General features: G+C 59.3%; 1 pseudogene across 1 annotated transcript in view; it reads left to right on the top strand.

The window, feature by feature from the left end:
- Window positions 1-2,101: 2,101 nt before the first annotated feature.
- LOC147087043 (death effector domain-containing protein-like) overlaps window positions 2,102-15,047 on the top strand; it is a 13,754-nt pseudogene continuing 808 nt past the window's right edge. Inside the window, exons 1-5 of the transcript XR_015075577.1 lie at window positions 2,102-2,270; window positions 7,689-7,837; window positions 10,961-11,078; window positions 11,880-12,023; window positions 13,885-15,047. The exon at window positions 13,885-15,047 is cut by the window's right edge and continues 808 nt beyond it. The product of XR_015075577.1 is annotated as a death effector domain-containing protein-like (transcript). The remainder of the gene's footprint in view (window positions 2,271-7,688; window positions 7,838-10,960; window positions 11,079-11,879; window positions 12,024-13,884) is intronic.

Below are 15,047 nucleotides of genomic sequence, written 5' to 3'. Positions count from 1 at the left end.
TCCCAGGGCAGGTACAGCACGGGTTAGATACAGAGTAAAGCTCCCTCAACACTGTCCCATCAAACACTCCCAGGGCAGGTACAGCACGGGTTAGATACAGAGTAAAGCTCCCTCTACACTGTCCCGTCAAACACTCCCAGGGCAGGTACAGCAACGGGTTAGATACAGAGTAAAGCTCCCTCTACACTGTCCCATCAAACACTCCCAGGGCAGGTACAGCACGGGGTTAGATACAGAGTAAAGCTCCCTCTACACTGTCCCATCAAACACTCCCAGGGCAGGTACAGCACGGGTTAGATACAGAGTAAAGCTCGCTCTGCACTGTCCCATCAAACACTCCCAGGGCAGGTACAGCACGGGGTTAGGTACAGAGTAAAGCTCCCCCTACACTGTCCCGTCAAACACTCCCAGGGCAGGTACAACCCGGGGTTAGATACAGAGTAAAGCTTCCTCTACACTGTTCCATCAAACACTCCCAGGGCAGGTACAGCACGGGTTAGATACAGAGTAAAGCTCCCTCTACACTGTCCCATCAAACACTCCCAGGGCAGGTACAGCACGGGTTAGATACAGAGTAAAGCTCCCTCTACACTGTCCCGTCAAACACTCCCAGGGCAGGTACAGCACGGGTTAGATGCAGAGTAAAGCTGTGCAGAGAAGAGGAATATTGTGAGAACGAAAGAGTTGGCACAGACCCGATCAGCAGAATAGCCTCCTCCTGTGCTGTACTGTTCGATGATTCTATTCGATGATCACATGGACTAATTAACAGAACGCCAGATAGCGCTGAGCGAGTGGACATGTTTGGAGAGCTGGGTGTTCACGGTGGAGGGATTAATTAATTAATTACCCGTCGTCTGCATCATCTCCCTGTCACACTGTCGCTGCTCCAGCAGGGAAGGACGTTTGATGTGTCGTGGGCCTTCTATCACCACACCGCAAAAGAGTGCGTCGCATTTGCTCAGAGGGCCTCCTCCTGCTCCTGTGTAACGGGCTCGAGGGGGCTGAACGGGCCTCCTCCTGTTCCTGTGTAACAGGCTCGAGGGGGCTGAATGGGCCTCCTCCTGTTCCTGTGTAACAGGCTCGAGGGGCTGAACGGGCCTCCTCCTGTTCCTGTGTAACAGGCTCGAGGGGCTGAATGGGCCTCCTCCTGTTCCTGTGTAACAGGCTCGAGGGGCTGAATGGGCCTCCTCTTCTTCATGAGTAACAGGCTCGAGGGGTCTGAATGGGCCTCCTCCTGTTCCTGTGTAACAGGCTCGAGGGGCTGAATGGGCTTCCTCCTGTTCCTGTGTAACAGGCTCGAGGGGGCTGAACGGGCCTCCTCCTGTTCCTGTGTAACAGGCTCGAGGGGCTGAATGGGCCTCCTCCTGTTCCTGTGTAACAGGCTCGAGGGGCTGAATGGGCTCCTCCTGTCCCTGTGTAACAGGCTCGAGGGGCTGAATGGGCCTCCTCCTGTTCCTGTGTAACAGGCTCGAGGGGGCTGAACGGGCCTCCTCCTGTTCCTGTGTAACAGGCTCGAGGGGGCTGAACGGGCCTCCTCCTGTTCCTGTGTAACAGGTTCGAGGGGCTGAACGGGCCTCCTCCTGTTCCTGTGTAACAGGCTCGAGGGGCTGAATGGGCCTCCTCCTGTTCCTGTGTAACAGGCTCGAGGGGCTGAATGGGCTCCTCCTGTCCCTGTGTAACAGGCTCGAGGGGCTGAATGGGCCTCCTCCTGTTCCTGTGTAACAGGCTCGAGGGGGCTGAACGGGCCTCCTCCTGTTCCTGTGGAACAGGCTCGAGGGGCCTGAACGGGCCTCCTCCTGTTCCTGTGTAACAGGTTCGAGGGGCTGAACGGGCCTCCTCCTGTTCCTGTGTAACAGGCTCGAGGGGCCTGAACGGGCCTCCTCCTGTTCCTGTGTAACAGGCTCGAGGGGCTGAATGGGCCTCCTCCTGTTCCTGTGTAACAGGCTCGAGGGGCTGAATGGGCTCCTCCTGTCCCTGTGTAACAGGCTCGAGGGCCTGAACGGGCCTCCTCCTGTTCCTGTGTAATGGTCGAGGGGGCTGAACGGGCCTCCTCCTGTTCCTGACTCTCTATCCTGAGAGACTCCGGGCTCGGACGAGTATGATTTCCCACAGTTCCACGGAGAGCAAAATTGAGCTGGATTTTCTGAAGTCGTGGAGCAAATTGTGTGGAATCGAAGGCCAGATAGTCGGGTGTTTCATCCTCTCACCAGCGTCTGAAATAGAGGATGGAACTCGCAAGGATGCGACTAACACGGACTTTCAAACAGGTAGGCGTGACCCCAGCCAAACTTCGAGACGGCAGACAGGCTCTCTGCTTAACGTCTCATCCGCAAGACACTGCAGGAGTTTCTAGGGACTGAACGGCCTCCTGTTCCTGGGTCAAATATGAGGTGCTGAATGGTAGGACTGCGGGGTAGTACCGAGGGAGTGCCTCACTGTCGGAGGGTCAGTACTTGGGGGGAGCGTCGCACTGTCGGAGGGGCAGTACCGGGGGAGTGCCGCACCGTCGGAGGGTCAGTACTGGGGGGGAGCGCCGCACTGTCGGAGGGGCAGTACCGAGGGAGCGCCGCACTGTCGGAGGGGCAGTACCGAGGGAGCGCCGCACTGTCGGAGGGTCAGTACCGAGGGAGCGCCGCACTGTCGGAGGGTCAGTACTGGGGGGGAGCGCCGCACTGTCGGAGGGGCAGTACCGAGGGAGCGCCGCACCGTCGGAGGGTCAGTACCGGGGGGGAGCGCCGCACCGTCGGAGGGGCAGTACCGAGGGAGCGCCGCACTGTCGGAGGCGCAGTACCGAGGGAGCGCCGCACTGTCGGAGGGGCAGTACCGAGGGAGCGCCGCACCGTCGGACGGTCAGTACCGGGGGGGTGCGCGGCACCGTCGGAGGGTCAGTACCGAGGGAGCGCCGCACCGTCGGAGGGGCCGGTACTGAGTGAGTGCAGCACTAGAAACATAGAAGATAGGAGCAGGAGTAGGCCATTCGGCCCCTCGAGCCCGCTCCGCCATTCAACGGGATCGTGGCTGATCGTCCAAATTCAGTACCCGGTCCCTGCCTTCTCCCCATCTCCCTCGATCCCTTTAGCCTTAAGAAATATATCCAACTCCTTCTTGAATATATTGAATGAATTGGCCTCAACTGCCTTCTGTGGTAGAGAATTCCACAGGTTCACCACTCTCTGGGTGAAGAAATTCCTCCTCATCTCTGTCCTAAATGGCTTACACCTTATCCTTAGACTGTGACCCCTGGTTCTGGACTCCCCCGACCATCGGGAACATCCTTCCTGCATCTAGTCTGTCTGGTCCTGTTAGAATTTTATAAGTTTCAATGAGATCCCCTCTCATTCTTCTGAACTCCAACGAGTATAAGCCTAATCGACCCAATCTCTCCTCATACATCATTCCTGCCATCCCAGGTATCAGTCTGGTGAATCTTCGCTGCACTCCCTCCACGGCAAGAACATCCTTCCTCAGATAAGGCGACCAAAACAGCACACAATACTCGAGGTGTGTTCTCAACTGCAGCAAGACATCCTTGCTCCTGTACTCGAATCCTCTCGCTACGAAGGCCAACATAAAGCTTTTGACAAAGTCCCGCATAGGAGACTGGTCAAGAAGGTAAGAGCCCATGGGATCCAGGGTGCCTTGGCGCGTTGGATCCTAAACTGGCTGAGTGGCAGGAGGCAGAGGGTGATGGTCGAAGGTTGCTTTTGTGACTGGAAGCCTGTGTCCAGTGGGGTACCTCAGGGATCGGTGCTGGGTCCCTTGTTGTTTGTGATCTACATAAATGATTTGGATGAGAATGTAAAAGGGATGATCAGTAAGTTTGCAGATGACACGAAAATTGGTGGGGTGGTAAATTGCAAGGGGGAAAGCCTCAGGCTACAGGACGATATTGATGGGTTGGTCAGATGGGCGGAAAAGTGGCAAATGGAATTTAACCCTGAAAAGTGCGAGGTGATGCATTTTGGACGGACAAATAAGGCAAGGGAATACACAATGAGTGGTAGGACCCTAGGAAGTACAGAGGGTCAGAGGGACCTCGGTGTACATGTACATAGATCTCTGAAGGCAGCGGAACAAGTAGATAAGGTGGTTAAAAAGGCATATGGGATACTTGCCTTCATTAGCCGAGGCATAGAATATAAGAGCAGGGAGGTTATGATGGAGCTGTACAAAACGCTGGTGAGGCCACAGCTGGAGTACTGTGTGCAGTTCTGGTCGCCTCACTATAGGAAGGATGTGATTGCTTTGGAGAGGGTGCAGAGAAGATTCACCAGGATGTTACCTGGGATGGAGCGCCTCAGCTATGAAGAAAGACTAAACAGGCTGGGGTTGTTTTCCTTGGAGCAAAGAAGGCTGAGGGGGGACCTGATTGAGATGTACAAAATGATGAGGGGCATAGATAGGGTAGACAAAGAGGAACTTTTCCCCTTAGTAGGGGGGTCAATAACAAGGGGGCATAGATTCAGGGTAAGGGGCAGGAGATTTAGAGGGGATTTGAGGAGGAACTTTTTCACCCAGAGGGTGGTTGGAATGTGGAACTCAATGCCTAAAAGGGTGGTAGAGGCAGGAAACCTCAACATTCAAGAAGCATTTGGATGAGCACTTGAAATGCCATTGCATACAAGGCTATGGACCAAATGCTGGAAAATGGGATTAGACTGGACAGGGATGGATGGGCGGCGCAGACACGATGGGCCGAAGGGCCTCTTTCTGTGCTGTAAAACTCTATGACTCTATGATAACATTTGCCTTCTTAAGCGCCCGCCGCACCTGCACGCTTACCTTCAGCGACTGGTGCACAAGGACACCCAGGTCTCGTTGCACTTCCCCTTCTCCCAATCTATTGCCGTTCAGATAATAATCCGCCTTCCTGTTTTTGCCACCGAAGCGGATAACCTCGCATTTATCCACCTTATCCTGCAACTGCCGTGCTTCTGCCCAATCGCCCAACCTGTCCAAATCGTCCTGGAGTTTCTCGGCATCCTCCTCACAGCACACACGCCCACCCAGCTTTGTGTCGTCTGCAAACTTGGAGATATTACATCCAGTTCCCTCGTCTAGATGATTAATATATATTGTGAATAGCCGGGGCCCAAGGACCGATCCCTGCAGTACCCCACTAGTCACGGCCTGCCACTCGGAAAAAGACCCGTTTATTCCAACTCTTTGCTTTCTGTCCGCCAGCCAGTTCTCTATCCAAGTCAATACCTTGCCCCCAGTCCCACGTGCCTTAACTTTGCACGCTAGTGTCTCATGCGGGACTTTATCGAAAGCCTTCCGAAACACTGGCTAAAACACGCACTACTAAACGAAATCACTATCCCAGTGGAGAATAAAACCCGGATTACAATCGACAGGCACAGAGTACAAAAGAACGACGGAAAACGCCGCGAAAAACTCAGCAGGCCAGGCGGCGTCCGCGGAGAGAGAAACAGAGTCGACGTTTCGGCTACATTGGACGCGACTGGTCACGCCGAGAAAGCCATCGGACTCGAATCGACCGGCATTCCCACACACAGCGAGAGCAGCACGTGGCGGGGCCGGGCTCTCCCGGCACGGCCTCCCCCCCCCCCCCCCAACCTCGAAGCCACTTCAGCGACCTCAGTTCAACGCCACTGGTCAAGCGAGCCTCACCCGGTCTCCGGAGCCCTCCGCGGCCCCGCTCCGCGGCCTCGGCCTCGCCTCACTCCCCGGACTCCCCCGACTCCCGTCACCCCGGGCAGTCCGTCCCGGGCCCACTCTGTGAAGCGCCGCACTCCATGCAAGGCCGCACCGCCGAGCCTCTCTTTATAGGTGCTGCAAGCAGGACTTGCTGAGGCCGAGTGCAGGAGAAGCAGCGTCCTCACATGACTGGCCTCGCCCTTGTCAAGTGCCTTCAGCTGCACACAGTGGCTGGCCTCCCGAGTTAACCCTCGCAGCGCCAGGAGGGAGCCCCCCGCTCTGCCATTAACCCTCGCTGCGTCGGGCAGCGCCCCCGCTCTGCCATTAACCCTCGCTGCGCCGGGCCCCGCCCCCGCTCTGCCATTAACCCTCGCTGCGTCGGGCAGCGCCCCGCTCTGCCATTAACCCTCGCTGCGCCGGGCCCCGCCCCCGCTCTGCCATTAACCCTCGCCGCGCCGGGCCCCGCCCCCGCTCCGCCTTTAACCCTCGCTGCGCCGGGCCCCGCCCCGCTCTGCCGTTAACCCTCGCAGCGCCAGGCCCCGCCCCCGCTCCGCATTTAACCCTCGCTGCGCCGGGCCCCGCCCCGCTCTGCCGTTAACCCTCGCAGCGCCGGGGCAGCCTCTCTCTCTCTTTAACCCTCGCTGCGCCGGGAGCGCCCCGCTCTGCCATTAACCCTCGCTGCGCCGGGCCCCGCCCCCGCTCTGCCATTAACCCTCGCTGCGCCGGGGCAGCCTCTCTCTCTCTTTAACCCTCGCCGCGCCGGGAGCGCCCCGCTCCGCCATTAACCCTCGCCGCGCCGGGCCCCGCCCCCGCTCTGCCATTAACCCTCGCTGCGCCGGGACAGCCTCTCTCTCTCTCTCTTTAACCCTCGCTGCGCCGGGCCCCGCCCCCGCTCTGCCATTAACCCTCGCTGCGCCGGGGCAGCCTCTCTCTCTCTTTAACCCTCGCCGCGCCGGCCCCGCCCCCGCTCCGCCATTAACCCTCGCCGCGCCGGGCCCCGCCCCCGCTCTGCCATTAACCCTCGCGGCGCCGGGAGGGAGCCCCCTCTCCCTCTCTCTCTCTCTTCAACCCAGGCGTCGCGTCTCCTGCGCTCGCACGGGAAGGCGCCGGGCGAAGGGGAAGGGTCGCCGGGGGCGACGGAGGAGCGGACCGGGGCGTCGCGGAGGGAGCGGCCCCGACGGAACGCCGAAAGGGGAGGGGAGGGGAGGGGAAGACGCGTCCGGCGGCGGGATCGCGCCGCAAACGGCGGAGGACGAGCCGTCGAAGGCGGAGGCCGGCGGGCCGAAAGGCGAAGGCGAGGGGAACACGGTCGCCGATCCGGGAGGGAGGGGGAAGGGGGCGAGAGCAGAAGCGCGGCAAACGGAACGCGCGCGGTTTCGGTCGCCTCGTCCGAGGAAGGACGTCCTCGCCGCGGAGGGAGTTCGGCGCGAACGTTCGCCGCACCGACGCCCGGGACGACGCGCGGGGACGGATCGGCTCGATCGGGCTCGCGCTCGCCGGAGTTCAGAAGAACGAGAGGGCGTCTCGTCGAAGCTTCTCGCACTCCGACAGCGCCGGACACACCGGACGCGGGAAGGACGTTCCCGACGGCGGGGGAGCGCAGAACCGGGGGTCGCAGTCCAAGGCCGAGGGGCAGGCCGGCCAGGACAGAGACGAGGAGGAATTTCTTCACCCAGAGAGCGGCGAACCTGTGCAATTCTCGACCGCAGAAGGCGGCCGAGGCCAATTCGTTAAGGATACTCGACGAGGAGTCGGAGATGTTTCTCGAGGCTAAGGGCGTCGAGGGAGACGGGGAGAAGGCAGGGACCGGGTGCTGAATTTGGACGATCGGCCGCGATCTCGTCGAGCGGCGGAGCGGGCCCGAGGGGCCGAACGGCCTGCTCCTATCGACGTTTCTAAGCAGAGGGTCGCGGTCGACGGGGGTTTGTGCGACCGGGAGGCCGTTTCCGGCGGCGTTCCGCAGGGCTCGGCACTCGGTCCCTCGCTTTTTGCGGTACACGTCGACGACCTCGACTTGAACACAGGGGGTCGGATGAAGAAGTTTGCAGACGAGACGAAAATCGGCCGCGCGGCCGAGACCGAAGAAGGAAGCCGCAGACCGCAGGAAGACAGCAATAAATCGGTCAGGCGGCCAGAACAGCGGCAAATGCGATTCAATCCGGAGCAGCGCGAGGTAGCGCACGTGGGGAGGGCCGACGAGGAAAGGGAACACACGTTAAACGGTGGGATGCCGAGCAGCGCAGAGGAACAAAGGGACCTCGTGGTGCACGTCCACAGATCCCCGAAGGTAGCAGGCCAGGTGGATAAGGCGGTTAAGAAGGCGTACGGCGCGCTCGCCTTCATTAGCCGTGGCATAGAACACAAGAGCAGGGAGGTTATGCTTCAACTGTACAGGACGCTAGATCATCACATCAAATCAAATCAACTTTGACCGTCACCGTTAGCGCACAAGCGCGGTACGACGAAACGTAGGCTCGCCGCTGCCGAGAGCGTACGTTTAGATTGAGACATTTCAACGTTCGACATTCATTCGGCTCGCGACACATTCACATCAACGCGACCGCAATAAAGCGCGTCGGCAGACGCGCAGGCTTTAGAGTTGATTTGCGGAGTTCGGTCGGACGACAGCCCCGGGAAAGGAGCCGGTCCGAAATCCGGTCGTCCGGGTGCGAACGCACCCGTAGTGTCTCCCAGACGGCAGGAGGGCGAACAGACCGTGGCCGGTAGGCTCTTCGACGACGGCCCGCGACCTCCGTAGACAGCGTTTCTGGCACACGCGCTCTATTACGGTCGGTAGCCGGGCGCCGGTAACGCGTCGGGCGGTTTTCAACCGCCCGCCGCAGGGCTTTCCGGTCGCAGCAGCCGCAGCTGCCGTACCGCGCCGCCAGACGGTTTGCCTCGTCTACAATACCGCGTGCGGTTCTGGTCGCCGCATTACAGGATCGACGCGATCGCACTCGAGAGGGGACGGAGGAGATTTACAAGGATGTCGCCGAGAGTAGAGAATCGCCGCTAGGAGGATAGGCTGGGCTCGTTATCCTTGGGACAGAGGAGGCCGAGGGGAGACCTTTATTGAGGTGGGTCAAATTATGACGGGCCTAGATAGAGTGGCTCGAAAGGACCTCTTTCCCTCAGCGGAGGGCTCTCGAACCAGGGGGCGCAGATTTAAAGTAATCGGGGGAAGGGTCAGAGGGGATTCGAAGGGACATTTCTTCACCCAGAGGGTCGTGGGGGTCTGGAGCTCCCTGCCCGAAAGGGGCGGGAGAGGCAGGAACCCTCGCCGCATTGACAATGCGCTCGGACGCGCACTCGGGACGCTCCGACACGCAGGGCCACGCACCAAGAGCCGGGAAGCGGGATCGGGCAGGACAGCTCTTTACCGGCCGGCGCGGACACGGCGCGCCGAAACGGCCTCATTCCGCGCCGTCGCTTTCGACGATTCCCCACGCGGGGATCCGACGCCGTGTTTTCCGACGACGTCGGTACAAAGAAGGTTCGCTCGGTCGATCCCGGGGACGAGGGGACGGACGCACGAGGAGAGGTCGAGTAGATCGGGACTCTACTCGTTGGAGTTCAGAAGAACGAGAGGCCATCTTATCGAAACGTAGAAGGTCGCGAAGGGGTTGGATCGGGCGGATGCGGGGAGGGCGTTGCCGACGACGGGCGAAACTAGAACTAGGGGGCGGAGTCTTAGAATAAGGGGCTGCTCTTTCAAAACCGAGACGAGGAGGAACTACTTCGCTCAGAGGGCGGTAGGTCCGTGGAATACGCCGCCCCAAAAAGCTGTCCAAGCTACATCGTGACATCAATTTCAAACAGAAATAGACACTTTCCTAGAAGTCAAGGGAATTAAGGGTTACGGGGAGCGGGCAGGAATTTGGACACGAGTCTAGGTCCGGATCGGTCGCGGCCCCGCGGGTAGCGGAGCGGGCCCAGGGGCCGCGTAGCCCGATCCCGCTCCGATTTCATGCGTCCGATTCCGTTAGATTCAGGAGACGGTTCCGTCACAGCGGATCGGCGGTCAGGATCGGATCGGCCGCGATCTCGTCGAACGGCGGAGCGGGCCCGAGGGGCCGACTCCTGCTCCGACCTTCTATGTTTCTATGTCTGCTGTGGCGTTTCGAGTGCTCGTCTAAATGCTTCTCGAATGTCGTGAGGGTCCCTGCCTCGACCACCCTTTCAGGCGGTGAGTTCCAGATTCCAACCACCCTCTGGGTGAATAAGTTCTTCCTCAAATCCCCTCTAAACCTCCTGCCCCTTACCTTGAAACTATGCCCCCTGGTTATTGACCCCTCTACTCGGGGGGGGGGGGGGGGGAGAAAGTTCCTTTCTATCTACCCTATCTACGCCCCTCGTAATTATCATCTGAACGGCAATAGATTGGGAGAAGGGGAAGTGCGACGAGACCCGGGCGTCCTCGTGCGCCAGTCGCTGCAGGTGAGCACGCGGGCGCAGCAGGCGGTTAAGAAGCCAAATGGTACGTCGGCCTTCGTAGCGAGAGGGTTCGAGTACAGGAGCAAGGACGTCTCGCTGCAGTCGCACAGGGTCTTGGGGAGACCGCACCTCGAGTATCGTGTGCAGTTTTGGTCGCCTTATCTGAGGAAGGACGTTCTTGCCACGGAGGGAGTGCAGCGAAGATTCACCAGACCGATACCTGGGATGGCAGGAATGACGTACGAAGAGAGATTGGGTCGATCGGGCTAATATTCGCTAGAGTTTAGAAGAATGAGAGGGGATCTCATCGAAACTTATAACATTCTAACAGGACTAGACAGACTAGATGCAGGAAGGATGTTCCCGACGGTCGAGGAGTCCAGAACCAGGGGTCACAGTCTAAGGATAAGGGGTAAACCGTTTAGGACTGAGATGAGGAGCGATTTCTTCACTCAGAGGGCGGTGAATCTTTGGAACTCTCTGCCCCACAGGGCTGCGGAGGCTCCGTCATCGAGTATATTCAAGACGGAAATCGAGAGATTTTTGGACTCTAGGGGAATCCAGGGAAAGTGGAATTGTGCGCAAATTAGCTGCCGCGGTTCCCACATTTAAAACACCGAGCACATTGGCCGCGAAGTGCTTTGGAACGTCCCGAGGCGGAAGAAGGCGAGTTCTGTCCATTCTTGTCCGGCACGTTTCCAGCACCGCAGATAATTACCGGAAAGGGATCTATTCGGTGTCTGAGGTTGGGCCGATTCTAAAGGTACAGGGAGGCTCCGGGAGCTCGGAGATCCGGCGGGAAACGTGGTGACCGAGCCGATAGTGTAACAGGTACCGGCGAACAGACAGCTAACTCCTTCTCCTCCTCCATCTTCCAGTGTCTCCGGATCCGGTGGACAAATACCTGGAGGACACGTCAGTGACATACGTGATGCCTCGAACATTGTCGGCGACTGGAGGATCAGAATACGGCAAATCAGGTACAGCACGGGGTTCGATACAGAGTAAAGCTCCCTCTACACTGTCCCGTCAAACACTCCCAGGGCAGGTACAGCACGGGTTAGATACAGAGTAAAGCTCCCTCTACACTGACCCATCAAACACTCCCAGGGCAGGTACAGCACGGGTTAGATACAGAGTAAAGCTCCCTCTACACTGACCCATCAAACACTCCCAGGGCAGGTACAGCACGGGGTTAGATACAGAGTAAAGCTCCCTCTACACTGTCCCGTCAAACACTCCCAGGGCAGGTACAGCAGAGGTTAGATACAGAGTAAAGCTCCCTCTACACTGTCCCATCAAAGACTCCCAGGGCAGGTACGGCATGGGTTAGGTACAGAGTAAAGCTCCCTCTGCACTGTCCCATCAAACACTCCCAGGGCAGGTACAGCACGGGGTTAGATACAGAGTAAAGCTCCCTCTGCACTGTCCCATCAAACACTCCCAGGGCAGGTACAGCACGGGTTAGATACAGAGTAAAGCACCCTCTACACTGTCCCATCAAACACTCCCAGGGCAGGTACAGCACGGGTTAGATACAGAGTAAAGCTCCCTCTACACTGTCCCATCAAACACTCCCAGGGCAGGTACAGCACGGGTTAGATACAGAGTAATGCTCCCTCTACACTGTCCCATCAAACACTCCCAGGACAGGTACAGCATGGGTTAGATACAGAGTAAAGCTCCCTCTACACTGTCCCATCGAACACTCCCAAGGCAGGTACAACGGGTTAGATACAGAGTAAAGCTCCCTCTACACTCTCCCATTACTCTTTCTGCAGATCTGTCCCATCGCTTGCTGTACTGTTCCCCCGCCACTCCGCAGCCCCTCCGACAGAGACTGTATCGGGGCAGAGCCCCTGGGAACTCTCGGGGCAAGCGGAAGAAATCGACTGTCCTGGACACCAAGGAGAAGCAGACTTGCGGTGAGAGTCTGATCGTAGCGCGGGGTCTCCGCCTGTCCGTCCCTCACTGTTCCCTGTCCGCCTATGGGACTCCCCCTACTCCATCCCGTCACATCGATGCAGTCGCGGCCCCAGAATCTCCTGCAATGGCTTCTCATCCCGCGTTTCTCGATCCCTCCAGTGTCTGAATCCAGGGCCAGCAGAAATTTACTTCCGGCTAAATATGCACAAACTGTATTCCCCAGCCGCCGACTCCGTCCCTCTCCCTGGCCGCAGTCTGAGGCTTAACCACACTGTTGGCAAACCTCGGTGTCCCCTTCCACCCCGAGATCAGTTTTCCCACCACCCGTCCACTCCGTACCCAAGACCGCCTCGTTCCACCTCCGGAACATCGCCCGTCTCTGCCCTTGCCTCAGCTCATCCGCTTCTGAAACCCTCGTCCATGCCTTTGACCCCTCTAGACTTGACTATTCCAACGCACTCCTGGCCAGCCTCCCACGTTCCACCCTACCTAAACTTGAGGTCATCCAAAACTCCCGCTGCCCCGTGTCCTAACTCGTCCCGTTCACCCGTCACCCCCGGGGCTCGCTGCCCCACACTGGCTCCCAGTCCGGCAACGCCTCGATTTTAAAATTCTCATCGTCGTTTTCAAATCCTCTCCATGGCCTCCTCGCTCCCTCCCTATCTCTGTAACCTCCTCCAGCCCCGACACCCCTCCCTATCCCTGTAACCTCCTCCAGCCCCTACACCCCTCCCTATCCCTGTAACCTCCTCCAGCCCCTACAACTCTCCCTATCTCTGTAACCTCCTCCAGCCCCACAACCCTCCCTATCTCTGTAACCTCCTGCAGCCCCTACACCTCTCCCTATCTCTGTAACCTCCTGCAGCCCCTACACCTCTCCCTATCTCTGTAACCTCCTGCAGCCCCTACACCCTTCCCTATCTCTGTAACCTCCTCCAGCCTCTACACCCCTCCCTATCTCTGTAACCTCCTCCAGCCCCTACAATCCTCCCTATCTCTGTAACCTCCTCCAGCCCCTACACTCTTCCCTATCTCTGTAACCTCCTCCAGCCCCTACACCCCTCCCTATCTCTGTAACCTCCTCCAGCCCCTACAATCCTCCCTATCTCTGTAACCTCCTCCAGCCCCTACAACCCTCCCTATCTCTGTAACCTCCTCCAGCCCCGGCAACCCTCCCTAACTCTGTAACCTCCTCCAGCCCCTGCACCCCTCCCTATCTCTGTAACCTCCTCCAGCCCCTACAACCCTCCCTATCTCTGTAACCTCCTCCAACCCCCGCACCCCTCCCTATCTCTGTAACCTCCTCCAGCCCCTGCACCCCTCTCTATCTCTGTAACCTCCTCCAGCCCCTACACCCCTCCCTATCTCTGTAACCTCCTACACCCCTCCCTATCTCTGTAACCTCCTCCAGCCCCGACACCCCTCCCTATCTCTGTAACCTCCTCCAGCCCCTACAACCCTCCGAGATCTCTGCGCTCCTCCAATTCTGTCCTCTCGAGCATCCCCTGATTTCCATCGCTCCACCATTGGCGGCCGTGCCTTCAGTTGCCTGGGCCCCGAGCTCTGGAATTCCCTCCCTAAACCTCTCCGCCTCTCTCTCCTCCTTTAAGACGCTCCTTAAAACCTCCCTCTCTGACCCAGCTTTTGGTCACCTGTCCTAATATCTCCTGATGTGGCTCCGTGTCAAATTCTGTCAGATAATCGCTCCTGTGAAGCACCTTGGGAGTTTTTACAGCGGTAAAGGTGCTATATACATGCCAGTTGTTGTTGTCCCTCACCCTCTGCCTCTCGCCCCTCTGTCCCTCGCCCTCCCCGCTCTGTTCCTGCTCTAACTCTCTCCCCTCTCTCTCTCTCTCTCAGATATCCGACTGCGGGTCCGGGCCGAGTACTGCCAGCACGAGACGGCGCTGGACGGCAACGTGTTCTCCAACAAGCCCGACCCGCTGGAGCACTAGTTCGAGCGCTTCTCCCAGGCCAACACCATCCTCAAGTCTCGGGACCTGGGCTCCATCATCTGCGACATCAAGTTCTCCGAGCTGACCTACCTGGACGCCTTCTGGCGCGACTACATCAACGGCTCGCTGCTGGAGGCCCTCAAGGGCGTCTTCATCACCGACTCCCTCAAGCAGGCGGTGGGGCACGAGGCCATCCGGCTGCTGGTCAATGTGGACGAGGATGACTATTCGGCCGGGCGACAGAGGTTGCTCCACAATCTGATGGGGCACCACGGCGGACCCTGAGGGTTGAATCTGCCCCTCCCTCCGCTCCCTGAGGGGTTTACCCGCCCCTCTGCCCTTCCCCCCACTCCCTGAGGGGCAGCACGGTCCCTGAGTGGTTTACCCGCCCCTCCCTCCACTCCGAGGGGCAGCACGGTCCCTGAGGGGTTAACCCGCCCCTCCCTCCGCACCCTCAGGGGCAGCACAGTCCCTGAGGGGTTTATCCGGCCCTCCCTCCACTCCCTGAGCGGCAGCACGGTCCCTGAGGGGCAGCACGGTCCCTGAGGGGTTTACCCGCCCCTCCCTCCACTCCCTGAGCGGCAGCACGGTCCCTGAGGGGCAGCACGGTCCCTGAGGGGCAGCACGGTCCCTGAGGGGTTTACCCGCCCCTCCCTCCACTCCCTGAGAGGCAGCACGGTCCCCGAGGGGCAGCACGGTCCCCGAGGGGCAGCACGGTCCCTGAGGGGTTTACCCGCCCCTCCCTCCACTCCCTGAGGGGCAGCACGGTCCCTGAGGGGCAGCACGGCCCCACGAGGGCTCTGCCTACCCCTCTCCCCCACCCTCCGCTCCCCGAGGGGCAGCACGGCCCCACGAGGGCTCTGCCTACCCCACTACTCCACCCTCCGCTCCCCGAGGAGCAGCACGGCCCCACAAGGGCTCTGCCTACCCCTCTCCTCCTCCCTCCACTCCCCGAGGGATCTCTCGACCCCCACACCCCCTTCCCCCTGCACCTGGATCTGAGGACCTCTCGCTCCCTGACCCTGATTCTCATACCGTGACCCCGAGGATCTCTCGCTCTCTCGCTCT

The sequence above is a fragment of the Somniosus microcephalus genome, unplaced genomic scaffold, assembly GCF_052327205.1.
Source record: "Somniosus microcephalus isolate GS21.2 unplaced genomic scaffold, FLI_Smic_1.0 unresolved_chr6, whole genome shotgun sequence".
In the NCBI taxonomy this organism is placed as follows: Eukaryota; Metazoa; Chordata; class Chondrichthyes; order Squaliformes; family Somniosidae; genus Somniosus; species Somniosus microcephalus.
The sequence above is the reverse complement of the archived record's forward strand: the minus strand, read 5'-3'. Positions and strand labels throughout refer to the sequence as shown.